General features: G+C 38.6%; 1 long non-coding RNA gene across 2 annotated transcripts in view; it reads right to left on the bottom strand.

Annotated features, from left to right (window-relative positions):
• LOC110349180 (uncharacterized) overlaps positions 1-18,553 on the bottom strand; it is a 101,502-nt gene that overhangs the window by 30,268 nt on the left and 52,681 nt on the right. For both annotated transcript variants that reach the window (XR_015443565.1, XR_015443564.1), the window contains exon 4: positions 17,767-17,905. This is a non-coding gene — a long non-coding RNA (uncharacterized LOC110349180). The remainder of the gene's footprint in view (positions 1-17,766; positions 17,906-18,553) is intronic.

The following is an 18,553-nucleotide window of genomic DNA, read 5'->3' as shown; positions in this document are numbered from 1 at the left end:
TCAGGAAAGTTAACAAGGTTGTGCAAAAAGAACCAGCAAACCCTAGTTCCAAATTCTAACAGTTGTCTTCCAGCAGTCCTTGAAAAATTTTCAGTATTAGTTTTCTTAAGCATAAAATGGGGATAATAATATTTTGCTGGACTTACTCCCTGGGCTTTGATACAAACACAAATAAATTGTGAAAGTGAATGTTCTTTGTAAACCAAGAAGTACTCAGTCATGTTGTTATGATTTAGATAAAAAATATACCCCCGAAGTCTCATGTGTTCAGACCTGGGGCTTTCAGAAGGTGATTGGATCATGGGGGCAGTATATTACTCAGTGGATTAGTCCATTAATGAGTTTATGATTGAATATGTTATTACGGCATGGGGCCTGGTTGGAGGTGGGTCACTGAGCACATGAGTTGGAAGGATATATTCCTGCCTCTGGCTCCTCCTGTCTCTTTTTCTGCTTCTATAGCTGCCATGAGGTGAGCATCTTTATTCTGCCATACCCTTCCACCATGATGGTTCTGCCTTAGATCCAGCTGACCATGGACTGAATTCCCCAAAACTGTGAGCCAAATTAAACTTCTCCTCCTTTAAGTTGTAGTTGTTTGGAATTTTTTCCAAATGATGGGAAAGCTGACTAATACACATTTTTCTTATTTTGTTAGTAATCATACGTACATAAGTCTGTGTTTTTCAAATAAGTGAATATCTATTGTTTAGTGGGCATTAAATAAAAACTAAGCTCCTGCACCAAAGAAGATGGAGGTTATTAATTGTTTTCAATTTTTTGACTCCCACAGTGCTAGTACTTTATAGACACCTCCCAGTGGTTTACAATTCTAAAATTCATTTGTAAATACACTGTTTGAAATCCAAAACAAATTTTTATAAAAGGACAGTATGATCAGGTAATATGGGGTCGTGCTTGCCTATAAAGTGTTTATATGGGAAGGGAACCCATATATATGAAGTACCAGCTATATATATACATATATATATATGTGTATATATATATACATATATATATGTATGTATATATATACATACATATATATATGTGTGTATATATATACATACATATATATGTGTGTGTATATATATACATATATATGTGTGTATATATATACATATATATGTGTGTGTATATATATATACATATATATATATATATAAAACAGAAGCTTTACTAAATAGTGTTGTACATGTTACACAATATAGTCTCCCTAACAACCCTGTGTTCTAAAGTTTTAGTAATCCCATCTCACTAATAGGGGGGTACAGTATAACTAACCTGAAATCATGGAACAAGGAAACAAGAGAGTCATGATTTGAAGCCAGGACTGGTATTATGTGTTCTTTCTACCACCTTGTATGGATATCCAGTGCTACTTCACCACTTGTAACCACAAGTTTATGGGAAAATAAATGCCAATAAGAGGCAAGAAAAAGCAGTAATAGCTCTGGGAGTATGTGTGTCCCCAGCCAGAGCCATTTCAATTCCCACTAACTCATGAGCAGTGAATGTAGCAATTCAGGGCCGGGGATTTAGCTCAGTGGTTTTGCCGCCTGCTACGCAAGTGCAAGACCCAAGTTCGATCCCGGGTACCAAAAAAAAAAAAAGAAGAATGTAGCAATTCAAATGCTGGTTCTCCTTCCAGCAGTGATCTCAGAAACATAGATAGACAGAAGAAACTACAAAGGGAAAACATATTTCCTTGGGATTAGAGACAGAGCTATTTCTCAAACCTGTCATCCCAGGGTGACCATTCCTATAATGTCTAACATCTGTGTAGCTCCTCATCACTTACATACAGAAGGTATCTGCAAAATGTAGAAAGATGAAAGAGAACTTGATGTATGATGATTGGGACCTCAGAGACTGTTTCTCCTAACTTTTCCAAATAAATACTCATAATTCAGAGTGTATGTCTACACTGCATAAATTGCTGTAAACAAAAAGTCTGAGACAACTGTTGAAATCAAGCATAAAACTAAATTCCTTGAAAGACAAAGTCCCTTTCTATCAAATGATCTCATAGTCATTTAGAAAATTTCAAATTTTCCTTGAAGCAGCAATAACTAATTTGAACAATAGGAAGAAAGTTCTCAAACACATCAACAAGAAAAACTATAAGCTATCTAAAGCTATAAGCTATAAAATTATTCCAAAAAGAAAGTTATAGACTAAATCTAACATATGAACAGAGTCTCATTTTGATATCATTGTGAAGCTAACTTTACAAAATAGTGTGACTGGCTTCCCACCTTTTTTATATTGTTTGGAAGAGTTTGCATCCAATGGGAATTATCTGTTCATTAAAGATTTGCTGGAATTCACCCATAAAGTCAGCTGGACCAGGTACCTTTGTGTGGGAAAAATTCCTGGCTTCTGATTCCATATCTTTTATGTTTATTGGCCTGAGGTGTTGGGCTCATTTTGACAACTTATGTTTTCCTTAAAATATTTTCCTTATTTATGTTTCAAATTTTTTTGTACAATGTTATTTCTGTAATTTTTATTTTTAAAGCATTGATGGTTATGATTCTATTTTTGTTTTAAATACTGTTTATTTATGCTTTCATTCTCCTTGTTCTTTCTTTTGTTTTTCCATAGTATTACTTCTTTAATAGGACTTTTAAAAGAACCAGTTCCTAGTTTTGTTGATTGTATTAGCAATTTTCCCATCTCTGAGACACAGTACTTGACAGGCACAACTTAAAAGAGGAGAAGTTTAATTTGGCTCACTGTTTCAGGGGGTTTAGTCCATGACTGGCTGGCTCCAAAGCAGGGGCAGCATGGTGGAAGGGCATAGCAGAGAAAAGCTCCTCGTCCCATGGCAGCCAGGAAGGCAGAATTAGAACAAGAATATACACTTCCAGGTCATACCTCCATTAACCCACTCTTCCAACCAGGCCCCACTTCCTACTAGCACAGTCAGATCTAAACTCATCCATGGGTCAGTCCACTGATGAGTACAGTGCACCTTCTAAAATCCCCACCATTGAACATACATGACTTTGTGGGGACCTTTTAGATATAAATCATAACATGGGTCATTTTTCTAATTTAATTTTTCTTTTCTCTTGATTTTTTCCTCTCTATTGCTCTGCCCCAGCTTCCTAAACAGAAAAACTAATTTACTTTTAAACTTTCAATTTTCTAATAAACCACTTAAAAATACAAGTATCTCTTAAAGTACCAGTGTGGTTACTATCCTACAACTTTAATTCAATTCTAACTAAACATTTGTTATTTCCATTAAGTTCATGAATTAAATTGACGTGGTTTTGTTGGTTTTAATTTCAAAATATCCAGTTTTTTGGAAAGTTATGTTTTTATTTGTTTTCTTTTTCTTTTTTTTTTTGGTACCGGGGATTGAACTCAGGTCTTTGCGCTTGCGAGGCAGGTGGCGGAACCACTGAGCTAAATCCCCGGCCCCGGAAATTTATGTTTTTGTTGTTAACCTAAGATTTAGATTACTGTAGTCAATAAGTATGGTTCATTCAATATCATTCTTTGTAAGGTTTCTCTTTTTAGCAGAATAAAATCATCTTTTTCCTTGTCCATGACTGATTAAAAGCTGTATTATTACTCTTTGTTGAATTCAAATAGCAATAATAGTATTTGGTCATTCTTATTAAATGTGTAAGACCAACTGCTGTATATTTTGGTGCTGATAACTTTTCATGTATTCTTATAATTTTATGTTTTTCTCTTACTATCTCATTTTTTCGTATCTCTTGAGCATTTAGTTGGATTCTGCACATTTTTGTTCCATTTTTCCTCTCCTGCTTTAGTTATACGTTCTGTTTCACTTCATCAAATGCTGATCTTTATTCTTTTAGTCTTTGAACGTATATTTTTCAAAACAGTGTAGAACTAACCAGTCTTTTTCCCCATCCCAGATGAAAAAAGAAACTTAATATACAATTCTATCTAAACATTTATTTCTTTTAGCTACTCACCTATCTCCACTTCTAAATTCTCAAATGTCGCTTTTGTTACACCTTCAAAAATTTCTCAAACAGCTCCTTTCTACAGTGAAATTTGGAATGTCCGAGCTGTTTTCATCATTGAGTCACTGTTTCCCTGGAGTGACCTTTCCTCTTGCTAAACTGCCTTGTCATTCCCCCTCCCCGAGAGCATCCCTACTTGATTTATCTTTTTTGTTTCAAAAGTCTTTATTTCATCATCAACTATGGAATGAAAGTTTGCCCAAGTATAAGATTCCAGATTCAATGGTGTTTTTTTCTCAAGTGTTTCAAGGTATTTTCTCGTCTTTAATTCCAATATTGTTGATGAAAAAGTATTTTAAACTGGTATGCACTCCATTGCTTATAACCCGACATTCTCTCTTATAACTATTAAGAATTACTTTTCTACCTTTCGCCTTTTCTTTGCAACAATCTAAGGGTTGTTTTCTTTTTTTTTGGATTTTCCTTGTTAAGTTCTTCAATGGTTATCTCTCCTCCATTTAAACTATTCTGTATTTATGATACTTCTATTAGATGAGTATTGGAACTTTTGTGCCTTGCCCTTATATATCTTTCTGTCTTCTTTTCAACCTCTTTTGCTGTATTATGTGGTTTTGAAAAGAATTCTTCTGTCAATCTTTTTGGCTTATTTGTTTTTTCTACAACTCTATCCAAAATGACATTTTCTCTATCTAATAAATTTTATATTTAAATACATATGCACATACAAGGGGTGATCAAAATATATGGTTGATATTCAAATTAAAATTTTTATTGCAGCAAAGATACATTGGCATTAATCCCTGTCACAATACTCCAAATGCAATTATTCTATCATTTCTGAAGCGGTTCAGGAAGTCCTCTTTTGTAAGTGTCTTTACAAGGAGTAATTATCAATAAGGTGAACCCTGCTGCTCAGTGCCATCCAACATCAGAAAGGCAGGCTCATAAAAATAGCGCATCCTCATCCACCTTATTCACTGGCTCCAACACTGTACAATTCTGGCTCTTTCCCAAAGTCAAAATGACCATTAAAGGGAAACATTTTGAATCAATTCAAAATGGACATCGAGGTGACCACATGAGAGTCCAACTAAAGACACTCACGGAACAGGACTCCAGAGGTGCTTCAGAGAGTGACAAGAATGATGGGATAAATATGTTCAAAGCAAGGGGTGAGTATTTTGAGGAGCATTAATGTCAATGTGTCTTTTATTCTAATAATTTTATAAATTCAAACATTCAGCATATTTTAGATTACACTTCATACATATGCACATATAAACATTCACCTAAGTATACATATATATACATATTTCTCTCAACATTTCTAATAGGCTGTAGTTATTTGCTTGCTTATGTCCACTTGTTCTTATTTTACAAACTCCTGTCCTTATTTCAAGATTTCTTCCCCTACCTGCTTAAGGTTACTAACATATTATTTTATTCAGTGTCTTTTTCTGTCTGATTTCCTAATGCTATTTCCTAAGATGAGAGCTCCTGTCTTTGTGAGCTTGCTGTGACCCTGTGGCCAGGTAGTCATTTCTCATGGGTTTAGCGCTGTTTGCTTATGAGTTCATCTTTTGCAACGGAATTCTCATCACTGTGTCCCAAGACACACTATCTTCCTTATGACTTGTGGCTTTCTAGGATGGGTCCTTGGCAGTACGTGGCTTCTGGTAAAAACATCCGGAATTCTTTCTGGTATCTCCATTCTCATTTTTCTTCAATGGATTGGGCTTTGGTTCAAGAAAAATTTTCCTTTCTATTTTATTTATTTACTTATTTCTAGTGCTGAGGATTGAATCCAGAGCTTCCCATATACTAAGCACATGCTCTCCCACTGAGCTATACTTTCAACCCTTTTCCTGTTTTAAGATGTCATTTTTATTATTTCAATATCTAATTACAGTTTTTATCTTACTTTTCTGAGTTTAGGCTGAAAGATGAAGATTTTACCATTTTATTTGTACTCCTAGTTGTTTTTGCCCTGTCTAATCCGAATTATTAATACTCACTGAGACACAATTCATAATGGGTACATCTCTACAGATATGAAAAATAAGTTGTCATGTACAATGTTTTTCCTTACATTTGGTTTTGATATTAATATTAAAATATTTTGTTCCTTTCTCACTGAATTTGTAACATCAAGGCTTATAATTTTGCTTTTAACCTTTTAATTTGTGTACAATGTGTTCCTTATCCAAAACCAAATAATTAGACATTACTAAAAAGCAGTTTGGGAATCTGCATTTTAATAAGGCAAATTTGCCTATGGTTTCTTTTTGCTAAAACTAACATATATGATCTGTCATTCTCTACTAAGACATTTTGAAGCTTTTATATTAATTATAAAAGATGCTACTTGTAAGACTTTCAAAGATGATTCTAAACTTAAGAATCAGAAAGTATCTTTTTGATCTTCTAATTTTTTCCCATTTAGCTCTCATTTTGTGATCTTTGTTAAAATAATCTTAGATTTAAAATCCAAATTATTTCTACTATTGTCCATGTTATTTTCCATTAAAAAATAAAATTTATATTGAGTTCTATAGCCACATTCATTATAGTTCAGTCATATCTGTGTGCTACAACCACTAGCTTCGATTCTTAGGTCTAAAATATTTAAACTGTTACTTTACCACTTTTGTTTTGCTTCATTACTCAGTGGGTTAGAGAATGATTTCAAGCACATTTTTCAAGAAAGCTACCTTTTCTCAGTTTTCTATGTATCTGTCTTGTTTAGCATTGCATCTAAAATGGCTGCCACATAGGAAACATAGATATTTTCAAAATAAGTTAATTCTGCCACATTTTAGCACATTAGTACCTACAAGAAGAAGTAAGATAGCTTGGTTGTATATGATATCCTTGGTTCGTAGTTATTTTTCCTCCCTCAAAACTCAAAACTCTGTAAACACTGAATTCATTTCTAAGAAGTAGAATGAACCCTATTTTTGCTTGTTCTCCCTGAATTCCCAGTAGACTTTCTTTATTCTTTGAGCCCAGAAATCTTGCCCAAATGAATGTAAGTGGAATTCTCTCTTCACTGCTTTTCCGCTGGAATGGAGTAAACCTTCGAGAGCTTCACATATCCCTCTCCGCACCTCAGTCACAACTGTTTTATCTTACATTTTTCATTGACAATGCTATTCGAGTGGTACTGTTCTCTTTTCTTCTTCAGAAAGAACCGGTTTTGTTGGTTGGCTTACTTGCTCGGTTGGTTGTTCTCTGGTTTGGGCCTTACATCTGTCATCTTCTCTCCATTTTTATACTTCTTTGAATTTTTCCCCTGCATTCTACAACAGCTAGGATTTATCTTTCATGCTACTTACTGAATTTTGTGTAACATTAATTCTGCTCTCTTATGCCCCTGATGTGGATTTCAAGGTTATTGGATATTAGTTCTAGCTACTTGATCTCATTATTTCCTTTTAGAACTGATTCTCTTTTATTTTCCATGAGTTTTATCACATCCCCTTATGTTATTCAGTTCTGTTAATCTCATATCCATCCATTTTCATCACTGCCTATCTTTTCTAAAGGCAGCAGCCCATGTCACAACTCTCTGAGGCTAATTAGCTGTTTAAAGCATAATGTGGAGGATGCCCCACCTGGGCAGGGGTGCCCAAAGAGTGATCCACAGAGAGATGCGATCTGCACACTGTTCTGGTGGTGTAAGTACACTCACCTCTAAGCTCCATCTGAGCAAGACACAGTGCGATAAATGCTCTGCGCTCCTGCGCTTATCCCAGGGCTGACAGTTGGCCAACTGTCCATCCCCAGCGCTGACTGGAACCACTCTTGAGGAGCATTGTTTTAAGTGATTGCAAGATAAGGATATAGAAGGGAACCACATCCCTTAGGGCTGCTTTAAATTTCCCCAGCTGGAAGTGCAGTTTGGTGGTAGAGTGCTTGCCTAGCTAGCACGTACAAGACCTTGTGCTCAATACCCAGCACCACTGAATTAATTAATTAATTAACTCTAATTCCCACCACTCACTGTTACTAGAGTTCTTTATTTCATCACCTGTCTGATCCGCCGCTTCTACATTGTTGGTGGGAATGTAAACTAGTGCAACCATTAATGAAATCAGTGTGGAGATTCCTCAAAAACTAAGACTAGAAATTCCATTCCACCTAACTCAGTATCTTCCCCCCAAAAGTTAAAGATGTCATATTACAGTGATCCATGCATATAGCTAAATCTTGGAAGCAGCCCATACGGCATTCAATAGATGAATGAAGAAATAAAATGTGGAATTTATACACAATGGAGTACTATTCTGCCATAAAGAACTTGAGTTGTTTGTAGAAAAATGGATGCACTTTGAGTGTTAAGTAAAATAAATTATCAGATGCACAAGCTTAAATGTGGCATGGTTTCTCTTGTAAGGCAGATCCAAACTATAAATGAAGAGCAAAATAAAAGAGAGATAATAGGAAGTAGCAAGAGAGCTTTCTCAAAGGAGAAGGAGATCAAGAGATAGAGGGAAAGCGGATGGAAAAAGGAATTAAGATTTGTTTGTACATGTACCAGCTCTACACAGGGATTGCAAACACAGACTAATATATAATATTTTGTCAGGCTTGTGCAGGACACAATGCACGTGGGAGGGAGATAAACCCTAGAGGTTCCTGGTGATAAAGCAACCATCAGTGGAGGGCTTGGGCTTTCTCTGTGCAGTCTTTACAACTAGACTTGGCAACTGAATGGATATTAAGGAAATGACACTGGGAGCATTCCAGGATAGTTCCCAAGTTTCCAGTTGCAATGACTGGGTAGATAGAGAAGCGAAGAATTTTTTTTTCAATACCGAGGATTGAACTCAGGACCTTGAGCTTGTCAGGCAGGTGTAGTGCCCCTGAGCTAAATCCCCAGCCCAAAGGTAAGACTTTTTTTGAAGGAGAAAGAGATTTGACTAGAAAGAGGGTAATTTCAGTTTCATATGAGCTGCTATTGCAACATCCCAGTAGAGGTATCTGTAGAAGATGTTTGTACACTTAGGATCTATGGGCTAAGCATACAGATCTTAAAATATCAGCTTCCGAATAAGAACAGAAACTGTGCCTGTACATGCACCACCTGGGCAGAGAGAGACGAGAAAACCCAGGAACAATGTTAAACCAATAAAGGGTCAAGTAAAGAAGAAGGAGCAAGGAAAATAGAGCAAAACAAAGCTGGAAAGGAATGGAAGTTATGGAAAGAAAATAGTCCTGGGAGCCAAAGAAAGAAAGAGCCTCAGAGGGACTGTTCCACAGGGATGAATGCCATTTAGAGGTCAAACCAGAAAAGTATTGAAAATCAACTCTCCTGGTTCTGGAATTAGGTTGACAACGAACCTCAATTTTCAATGTTATTGCAAATTTTTTAAATCCTTTAATTTATATGTTTTGTTTTGTGGGAAATCAAGAAATGCTACATAGAAGCTAGTCTCCAGTTGACTTTCAAAACAAAAGTCTACACTGCTACTGGTTTTTTTGTTTTGTTTTGTTTTTAGTGTTTTTTGCAATCCTTCTCTCTTGGGCAAGGACCATTGGGTTGCAAATAATAGTATCCCATTCAAATTAGGGTGAGCCAGAAGTGGAATGTTTTAAAAATAATACAAATGTAATTCATAGAACCCAAAGCCAGGAAGTCTAGGGAGGCCTCATGGGAGACCGGAATGAGGAACTGGAAAGCAATCAGGGACCAAGATAGCTGCTTTCTCTCTCTCTGCCTTTCTCCAAACCCTGTGGTCTCCTGTCATTGCTCTCCTTTATTCAGCTTCTTAATTCTATTCTCTCTGCAATTCAGGTCTGTATTTCTCCATGGACAGAAATGAAGAGGGCTGCTAAGGTGACTCTACTTGTCCTCTCTTCTCAGCTTTACCTAAGCCTACAGAGTATTTGTGTGTCTTTATTTCACATTTTTAGAAGAAATTGATTGGCTCAGCTTTGGTCATGTGTCCAGCCTGGACCCAATGTATAGTGAGCAAAGAAAATCACGTGTCCTTTTCTCAGTCTGAGAATGGAGAAAATGAGACAGACCCTGAGAAATGAGCTCACCTAGCTGCTGCTTCTTCCCAAGCTCATCTAGTTCCTTTTTCTGCTTGACTTGTTGTCCCTTCATATTTTTGTTTCAGAATGTTCCCTTCTCATGAGTCTCTGCCTTTATCTTTCAAAGCCTGTGTCTACTTGCATCTTATTAAATATTCTTCTGGTTCTTATTAAAAATAATTTTTGAAATAATCATCTTCATTTTTCAAACCTCAGAAATTTATTCCCTTTTTTCCTGCCCTTAAGTTTTCATGGGCCTAAAGGATTTCTCTTTAAGAGAGTGTATTTTTATACCTCTCAGAGTCTCTCTTTTCTTCTGAAAAGAAGAGCTATCCATAATTAATGTTGGCCAATAACAGGACTGGGGTTTCACTTGTCCACACCCAGGATGACCCCCATTAAAATACTAAAGATGGAAAACGAATTGACATGAATAAATTCTTACCCAAATATTATTGCCTATAAGGTCTTTGTTTGGTGTTCCTCTAATAGACTGGGAAGTGAATTCTACACCAATCAAGGAAGAAAAAAAAACTATAGTTCCCAACATACCCTCTGTTACTAATTCCCAAAGATTAAGATGCTTAAGATATTTTATCTTTAATCTATCAGAGCTTCACACGGTGTATAGCAAATATTTGATCATGGTTTGAATTCGACTTTTTAAAATATGAATTTCATCATCTCATTTATCTTCCTAGGCCGCTTTATCCCTGAAATCAAGAAAGAATTCATATTTGTTAGTCTGGAATTCCAATTCCATAATAAATAAATTGGTCCTGACTTCACCCATCCTTAGGAGAAATGCTCCTGCTAGCTCCTCACACATGCCCTAACTGGGCATAGCAGGGTACTTGAGATTCCAGTATGTCCAGTGCATGCTCACATTTGCACACCTGCCTTACCTGGGCTCCTCCCCTGCCTGGACTCTCTCCCCTCTCCCACTTTGTGTCCCCATGGAATCCGCATACTCAGACTGCCAGTCTCGGCTCCATCAAAACTACAACACCTGGACAGACCTGGACTCTCCTCCTCTCAGTCCCCGTGTGCCCACTGGCACCTGTACATGCACCTTCTGCAACTGTTTTTAAAAACGTGTCTGTTTCCTGATGAGCCACAGTGCTCCTTGTACCCAGAGACAACATAGTTTTTATCTCTGTAAGTTTAGCTTCTACCTAGAATTAGGCAAGAACTCCATAAACATCTACAGAGCAATTACTTCATGTCTAGTGATTATGCTTATAGAAATAAAAACAGAAACACTCCAGGTGGTAACACAACCCAAAGCCATTATTTAAACATGAATTAACTGGCCAGCTGTCCTGTAGCGCATGATCAAATCATCTGGAAGAAGCATGAGAAACGACCAGCCTTCATCCTAATTCACAATGACACATTGGGCTCCATGACCACCAGGCAGTTAAATTATGTTTTCAGAGACAGAGTCGTAAATAAAATGTGTACTTTTGACCAAGGTCCTTAATGTTCTCTTTTGTCACATGAGCCAAGAAGAAAATGGATTGTTCAAGTAGCTTGCAAGGAAAACACTAATAAATATTTTCTTCATTTGTGTAACACTTTGAAGGTTGCAAAGTACTCTCATATCCCGTGTAACCCTCACAACAGTCCTTTGAGTTAATACAGTGAGGATGATAAACCTAGTCCATGGGTATGGACTTTTTAAGGTTCCAGAGATAAAACAATATACCCATAGATTTCTCTGCCAAAAGATAATGAAAGTAGCACTCAGCCCGAAATCTTGCAGCTCCTTTGTATAAATTCTCATTTCATTTAACTGGTCAGCAGAGAAGCCCAAGTAATATACACATTTGACAGCCACATGACAGCAGCATCAATAACAATCTACAGGAGTTTGTTTTGCAATTTACATTATCTACAGGTTCCACATCATTTCATTCACTTCATACAACAACCTTGTAAAGTAGATTGGACAGATATTCTTATAGGTGCTTAGGAGTCTGAGGTGCAGGGAGAGTAGGTGGCCTTCCCCACGACAGAGCTGATACCTGATTCTTTGCTCTATCCATTCTTTGCTCTACTCACAATCATATGATGAAAAGGCTTGATGATCATTAGAGTTCATGGATGCTGGAGGAAGCAGGAAAGATAAGTAGAAGTAATTAGCTGCTGGGTAGACAGCTCCACAGTTATCTCAGGGGCAGTCAGGACAATGGTGATACCTAAAGACAGTACCCAAATGTCCAGCTGTGCTTAGTGTTGAGTGTGAGGTGTGTTTCTAATTAAATGGGAAATCACATATCTTTAGTCTTGGGGAAGTATAAACTGCTCATCTTTGCAGAGATGGATTTTGAGCTCTTTGAATTTGTACATTTCCCTCAGTTGAACTTTAATCCTGGAACTTGGATACCAGTAGTTCTTCCTTCCCACTAAAGCACGGGGATTCCCCTAATACATATGCTCACTTCTGGATTTGCACACACAGAGGTCACACACAGATATCCACATGAAATTGCATAATCACCCCTTATACACACACACTGGATTTAGACACACTCATACACAACTTTTGATTACACTGTCCAACAGGAAGACATATAGATACACAAAACCCACATAATGTCTTTCTTCCTGCCCATGTGCTAAGCCTACATTCCTTCAACTAAGCTTACATGTCCACGTGACCTCACACATCACATGCCAAGTTGAACAATGACCAAGAGTTATGCCTACATTCAGGTCCTGAATGTACCTGGGACATTATTTGAACTTCACATTAGGGGCTGAAATCACCAAGAGAGGATTTTCAGGCTCTCTAGGAAGGAAAAAGGGGCAGTAGAGTAGGAATATCATATGGGGGAATTTTTTATTGATAAATCAAAGCCCAGGAAATCAAACCCATCACGAGTATCTCTCCACAGTGTCTTTCCCACTGAGATGTCATAATACTTTGGGAAACTTCTCCTATGAGCAGAGCTGGCACATTCCCAGGGACCTTTCTCAATCTTGCTGAAGTCTACATGGAGAAGGGTAAAGGCCACTGGATATCAGAGACCAAGACCTAAGCTTGAAACCCAAGTCTGCCTTTGAAACATTCTGAGCTTCAGCACCCTCATGTGCAAAAGCAGCAGGATAATATTCAAAACTAGAGCTGTAGTCACAATTAAACGAAATGCAATGACCTACAAAGTCCCTGGCCCAGCCTCTGACATACTGTAAGCTCTCGATTAATGATGGGACTGATGTTATGTTATCCTCTAAACACATGGGATGTTACACAATGACAAACTGTCTAAGACAAAGGACTGGAATTTTAGCTGAATTATTCATTGCAACATGAACAACACTGGGGAGAAAACTCATAATTTGGATTCTTGATAAAAATTGGACAAGGATTTACGAATCCCTCGCATGAGACTTTGATTTCCAAATAGCTAGGAGAAAGGATTTTTTGCTTTGCAGAGAGAAGTTCAAGTTCAAGTTCACCATGTTAATTTGGGCAAAGCTTGATTTCCCAGGAAAGATGCAAAACAGAAATAAGAATATAGAGATAAGTGCTCTTTTCCAGGATCATAATGGCCTAAAGTAAGACAAAAGCAGAAAGTATTCACAGGGCAATTTCAGAGTGCCAATAAATAGCTCTGTGACTATTAACCCAATGCTTGCCCTGAAGAGTTATGTTGTCTGTGGAAAAATAAGAAACAGATGTCTCAAAGATCAGCTGATAACTTGAATGACCAAAGCATCAGACTATCAGGTAGGGAGACCTCTATGATAGAGTGATAAATAGATTGCACATAGAGTCAGATGTTTGAGAAACTTATCTAAGCCTGAATTCCTTTATTTATAAAATGGAATTAAAATTATTACTCATAGTCTTATAAAGATTAGATGAGATATTGCATGTGAAATGCTTAAGACAAGACTTAGAACAGCCTAATGGTAGCAATTATTATTTTTACCCATTATATAGTTTTGTTTTAAGGGTGAAATAAAAATATTGTGAAACATTATTTCTAATTTTGTAAAATGTATTTAAAACAGCCACATGTATTTCAAGGGGTTTCCTAGCATCAGGGTTTCCTATTCTAAAGCTCATTTTGATCCAAAGGAGAACTCTATGAAATTTGTATCTTATTTCACTTTTTACATCAAAAAGAAATGAGAATGTCACGCATGCTTCTCCTTTGCTTCTCTCCATCCTTCTCTCTCCCTTCATAATCACAAGCTCTGCCCAGTTCTACTGAAGAGAACCACTCCCACCCCACCCCTCAAAATGTCACAGGGAGCCAGAATTTACCCCGAAACTGCTTACCAGAATATTTGCAAAACATTGCTGCTAGTCTGTCGGGCTGCTTGGCCAAATGTGGCCATCCTACAAAGCTGTACTTAAACATGAACTAAACCTGTCTGTAAAGCATTTAATAAAGCTGCAAAAGTTAAATAGCTCATAATAAACAAGCATATAAAAGTGTGAAGCCCAGGCTCAGCCACTACCTTTCATTAGCACTTCGAGGAAACCCGGGACCATTCCTTCCTCCCCACTGCCCAACTGACAGTGTGGAATTGAATCGAGAGTATTGTTTCCAGGACTCTCTCCACTTTGAACCCAAAGGATTTCACAATTGTTTCATTAAATTGAATCTGAGATGATCAGATTCCTCTCACTGAGGTAAAAAATTAATTTGAAAATAAATTTATTGAAACTCTTGGAATTCCTGCATTAAGTTTGAGAATAAAAGGGGATATTTTGCTTATTTCCCTAAGCATATAATTAGGCAAGGAGCAGGCATTTGGGCTTGGCTGCCTAACATCCAGTTCTTCTTCTTAACAATGTCCTATTTCCTTTCAGAGAGACTCTGCTGCATGGATGGCTGGGGCCTGTGGGTGTCTGAATAAACCTGCTTCACTGTCCTGAGGGCAAAGATGGAACATGTGACCACACTGGGCTAATGAGAGTCCACCTCTGGAACAGCTGTGGGTCTCCATTGAAGAATCAGTGATGGGAATGAAGTGGGGTTCCCCAGGTGGGGGTCTCTGGCTTCCCCACTCTACAGTAGCTTCCAGGTGGGCCTGTTTAAAAGCCCCTGCTGCCCAGCCCCTAGAAAAGCTCACACTCTATCCATCACGTCAAATCTTTGGCCTCCTCCTTGGTATTGTAAGTACCTACATCTTCCCAGGAAATTCCTTTGGTGCTCAAGTTTCCTAGAGTGTGACTCTTGCTTGTGCTAAAGGATCCTATTTGCTAGAGAATAAGTAACAACTGCCACTGAGTCCTGTTTAATTTCAAAAGAATAAGCATTGAGTGCAGAAAAAGCAAGAATTATGTAATGATAATCTGTCCACCTTGCCATTCTCCCATAAAAGAAAGACAGAAGGAGAGAGAGAGACAGAGAGAGAGAGACAGAGAGAGAGAGAGGTGTCTAGGATTTATCTAGCACAAATTATGTCTCAAAGAAATTCAATCAAATGGCTGTCAAAATTACATAAAGTACTCACCAACAGGCAAAGCACAAAACCTGTATCAAAATCTTTAACTGAGAGGGTATGGTCTGGAAGCTTCTGTTGCATACAAAATGATTTTAAATCTCTTAATAGCTGAGAGCTTCATATAAATATTTGCCTAATGGCCTGAAAGGCACCAAGGAGTAATAAAATCTCTGTGAGTTGAAACCTTATAGATTACAGTTGGTGGCTCCAAACTGTTTGAGGTTAAGAGGATTTGTGATTTATAAAAGACTAGTATTGTTAGCCCTTCCATAAAACAGCTACATCTCACAGGCTCGTTTTTACCGGGAGCCGTCCACTGGAGCCAAAATGATACACAAAATGGAATGCCAGCGTCTATACTTTGTTCAAATCCCTCCACCTCTCCAGCCAAGTCATCTTAAGTGAAAAAAATAAAACAGTAAGAAACTTGGGAAGTGAGTTGGTATTTAATACAATTCCATCAGCTTAGTTTCTGTCTCTACTGAAGTCTTGCTGAAGAAATCTTAATTAAGAAGGTGGAGAATGCATCCAAATGCATATGTGATATATTAAATATCTGACAGACCATGTGCTTGCTGCCTTCCCACGCGCGCCGGGAGGGAGCTTAGCCTGTCCCTGGGCTCAAGGGCAGCTTGAAGCCATCAGAGCCCTACGATGGCTACTGTCTTTTTAAAACTCTCAGAGCCTTGCATTATAGGTTTCCTTCCAGTTTCCAGTGGTATGAGAGACACCGCCAGTATAAATCTTGTTGTCACAAAAGAACAAGTTATAGTATATATTCAACCACACACATACAAAAACTTTCAAATAACATTAACTTAAACCCACAAAACCAAGGAGAGTCAAAAGCAAAGCTGAAACCCTGTCCTCAAGTCACCCTGTTGTGTTTAGATCTTGAATACCAAACTCTCTTCAGCGCATCAGAGCTTCACCACCAATGCGAAGACAATTTTTAAAATGGCTAAAAACATGAAGGCAGAAAAGAAAAAGAATGGAGGGGAAAAGAAAAATCTCATAGTTCAAGTCTAATTGACAAAGAAATTACAAAGCAGTTTTCTTTGTGGATTTTTTTTCTTCTTCATGTGTGGATCCAGACACCCTGCCAGTCCCCATAGAGAAACAAATGCTGAAACAAACAGAAATGAAGACCACACGGGGGGTATATGGAAGTTTCTTCTCTAGTGTAATGGGTTCTAAGTACGGATTTCATAAAGCAAGTGTCCTGCTGACTTAATGATGTCTATCTTGCAGTTAATTCATGAGTCAAGCCTCCAGGTTTTCCATGGACACTCAATTGAAATAGTTAGGACGACTGGCTGTCCTCCTGTTCTGAAAGACAGCAGGCATTGTCAAAGCTGGGGCAGGACCAGTCTGAAGCCATGAAATATCAGTGGTTAAGGACCTCTGCTTTGTAACTAGAGACCTGGCTTTCTAGCCTGGCCCAGCAGTCACCTAACCAGATGTGAGACACAGGGCCAGGGAGTCCACCGCTCTGAGAGGTGGATGCTGCAGCTCTGAAATGACCCAAGCATCCAGGGCTTCCATGAGACTCACAGGAGACCTTGCCAACCTTCCCTATTGTGCTCAGTGTATGGTAACCCTTCACCAAATTATCCCTATGTCTGCAAGCATCGAACACATCAAAGGGCAAAGACCAGGCCTCTTTAAGATCAAGATGGGAGGAGGCCGAAGGCTTCTAGATGCTCTCGCTATACAGAAAGTAACTTTTGCATAGGGAAAAGGCTATCAAAGTGAATTGTTTCTTCCACAAATATGCTAACTATGTGCCAGGCACTGAGGAATTCAAACACAAACAGAGAGAAGGGGTCTGTGCCTTCAGAAGACAGCAGTCTAGAGAGGGTGCAGACATGGAAAGAAGCAGTTAGCACAAGGGATCTGACCAGGGCCTGTCCATCTGCAGTGTCCTGGTGCCCCTCCCCAAGCCACCCCACCAGAAACCACACTGGAGCCCCATGCTGTGTTCATAACCCACTTCCTGCCAAGCCAGGGAGAGTACTTGAATTATTTGACCCTGAGCCATACGGCCCTCCTACAGTGAGCCATGAGCTCCCTCACAATGACCGAGTATTAGGGTTCTACCTGTCCTGAACAACTTGAATGTGATGGACTACATTGTGTCCTCCCCAAATTCACATGTTGAAATCCTAATCCCCGGTATCTCAAGACTGTGATGTTGTTTGGCCTTTAAAAGTGATTTAAGTGAGTCTGGTAGGGTGAGCCCTCATCACTCTGATTGGCACATTTATGAAGAGATTTGTATACCTACAGAAGACACCAGGGCTGCACAAGGTGGAAGGCCATGGGAAGACACAGCAAGGAGACCGTCATCATCCAGCCAAGGAGGGAGGCCTTCACGAGAAGTTCAACCTGCTGATATCTTGATCTTGGACTTGTTGCCTCTAGAACTGTGAAAAAATAGATTTCTGTTGTTCAAGGGCTGCCCATCTATGGTATTTTCTTAGGCAGCTCTAGCAAGCTAAGAGATGCTTTCCTGCAGAAAGCAGGAGATGCAGTAGAGAAACAGGAGGCTTTGTGCCCTACAGGGGACAGAAGGGTATGGAGTGAGGGGAAGAGGGCAGTGCTGGTTATCAAATCGTGGGACCCCCCCAGGAAATGCACCATCTCCCCCAAAGGTCTCTTGATAAGGATATCGCCCAGCATCAGTTCCATCTAGCCAAATACCAGCCACACATCAGTGCTCACAATTGGTTCAGTGTGATAGTTTCTTGGCCCGGTGAGTCTAGACAGGAGAGCGCCAAGAACAGTGCCAAGCACATTTTAACCATAGCTTGCATTTTACTGAGCTCACACCCTGCACAGCCACTGTTCTTAGCACTTTGCATGCAATAACAAATTTAACACTCAACACAACTTTACGTGCTATTTTCCTATGGCTGATGCAACAGATGCACACAAATGGAGTGCTTAAATCAACATAATTTATTCTCCTATGATTCTGAAGTCCAGGAGCTAGACCAGAGGCTAGAAGTCCAAACTCAAGGTGTTGGCAGAGCCGTGCACTCTCTGAAATCTGTGCAAGAGCACCCTTCCTT

The sequence above is a fragment of the Heterocephalus glaber genome, unplaced genomic scaffold (genome assembly GCF_053883595.1).
Source record: "Heterocephalus glaber isolate CG9 unplaced genomic scaffold, H.glaber_assembly_v1.0 deba00001572, whole genome shotgun sequence".
Classification (NCBI taxonomy): Eukaryota; Metazoa; Chordata; class Mammalia; order Rodentia; family Bathyergidae; genus Heterocephalus; species Heterocephalus glaber.
Note: the sequence above shows the minus strand (reverse complement) of the source record. Positions and strands in the feature narration are given on the sequence as shown.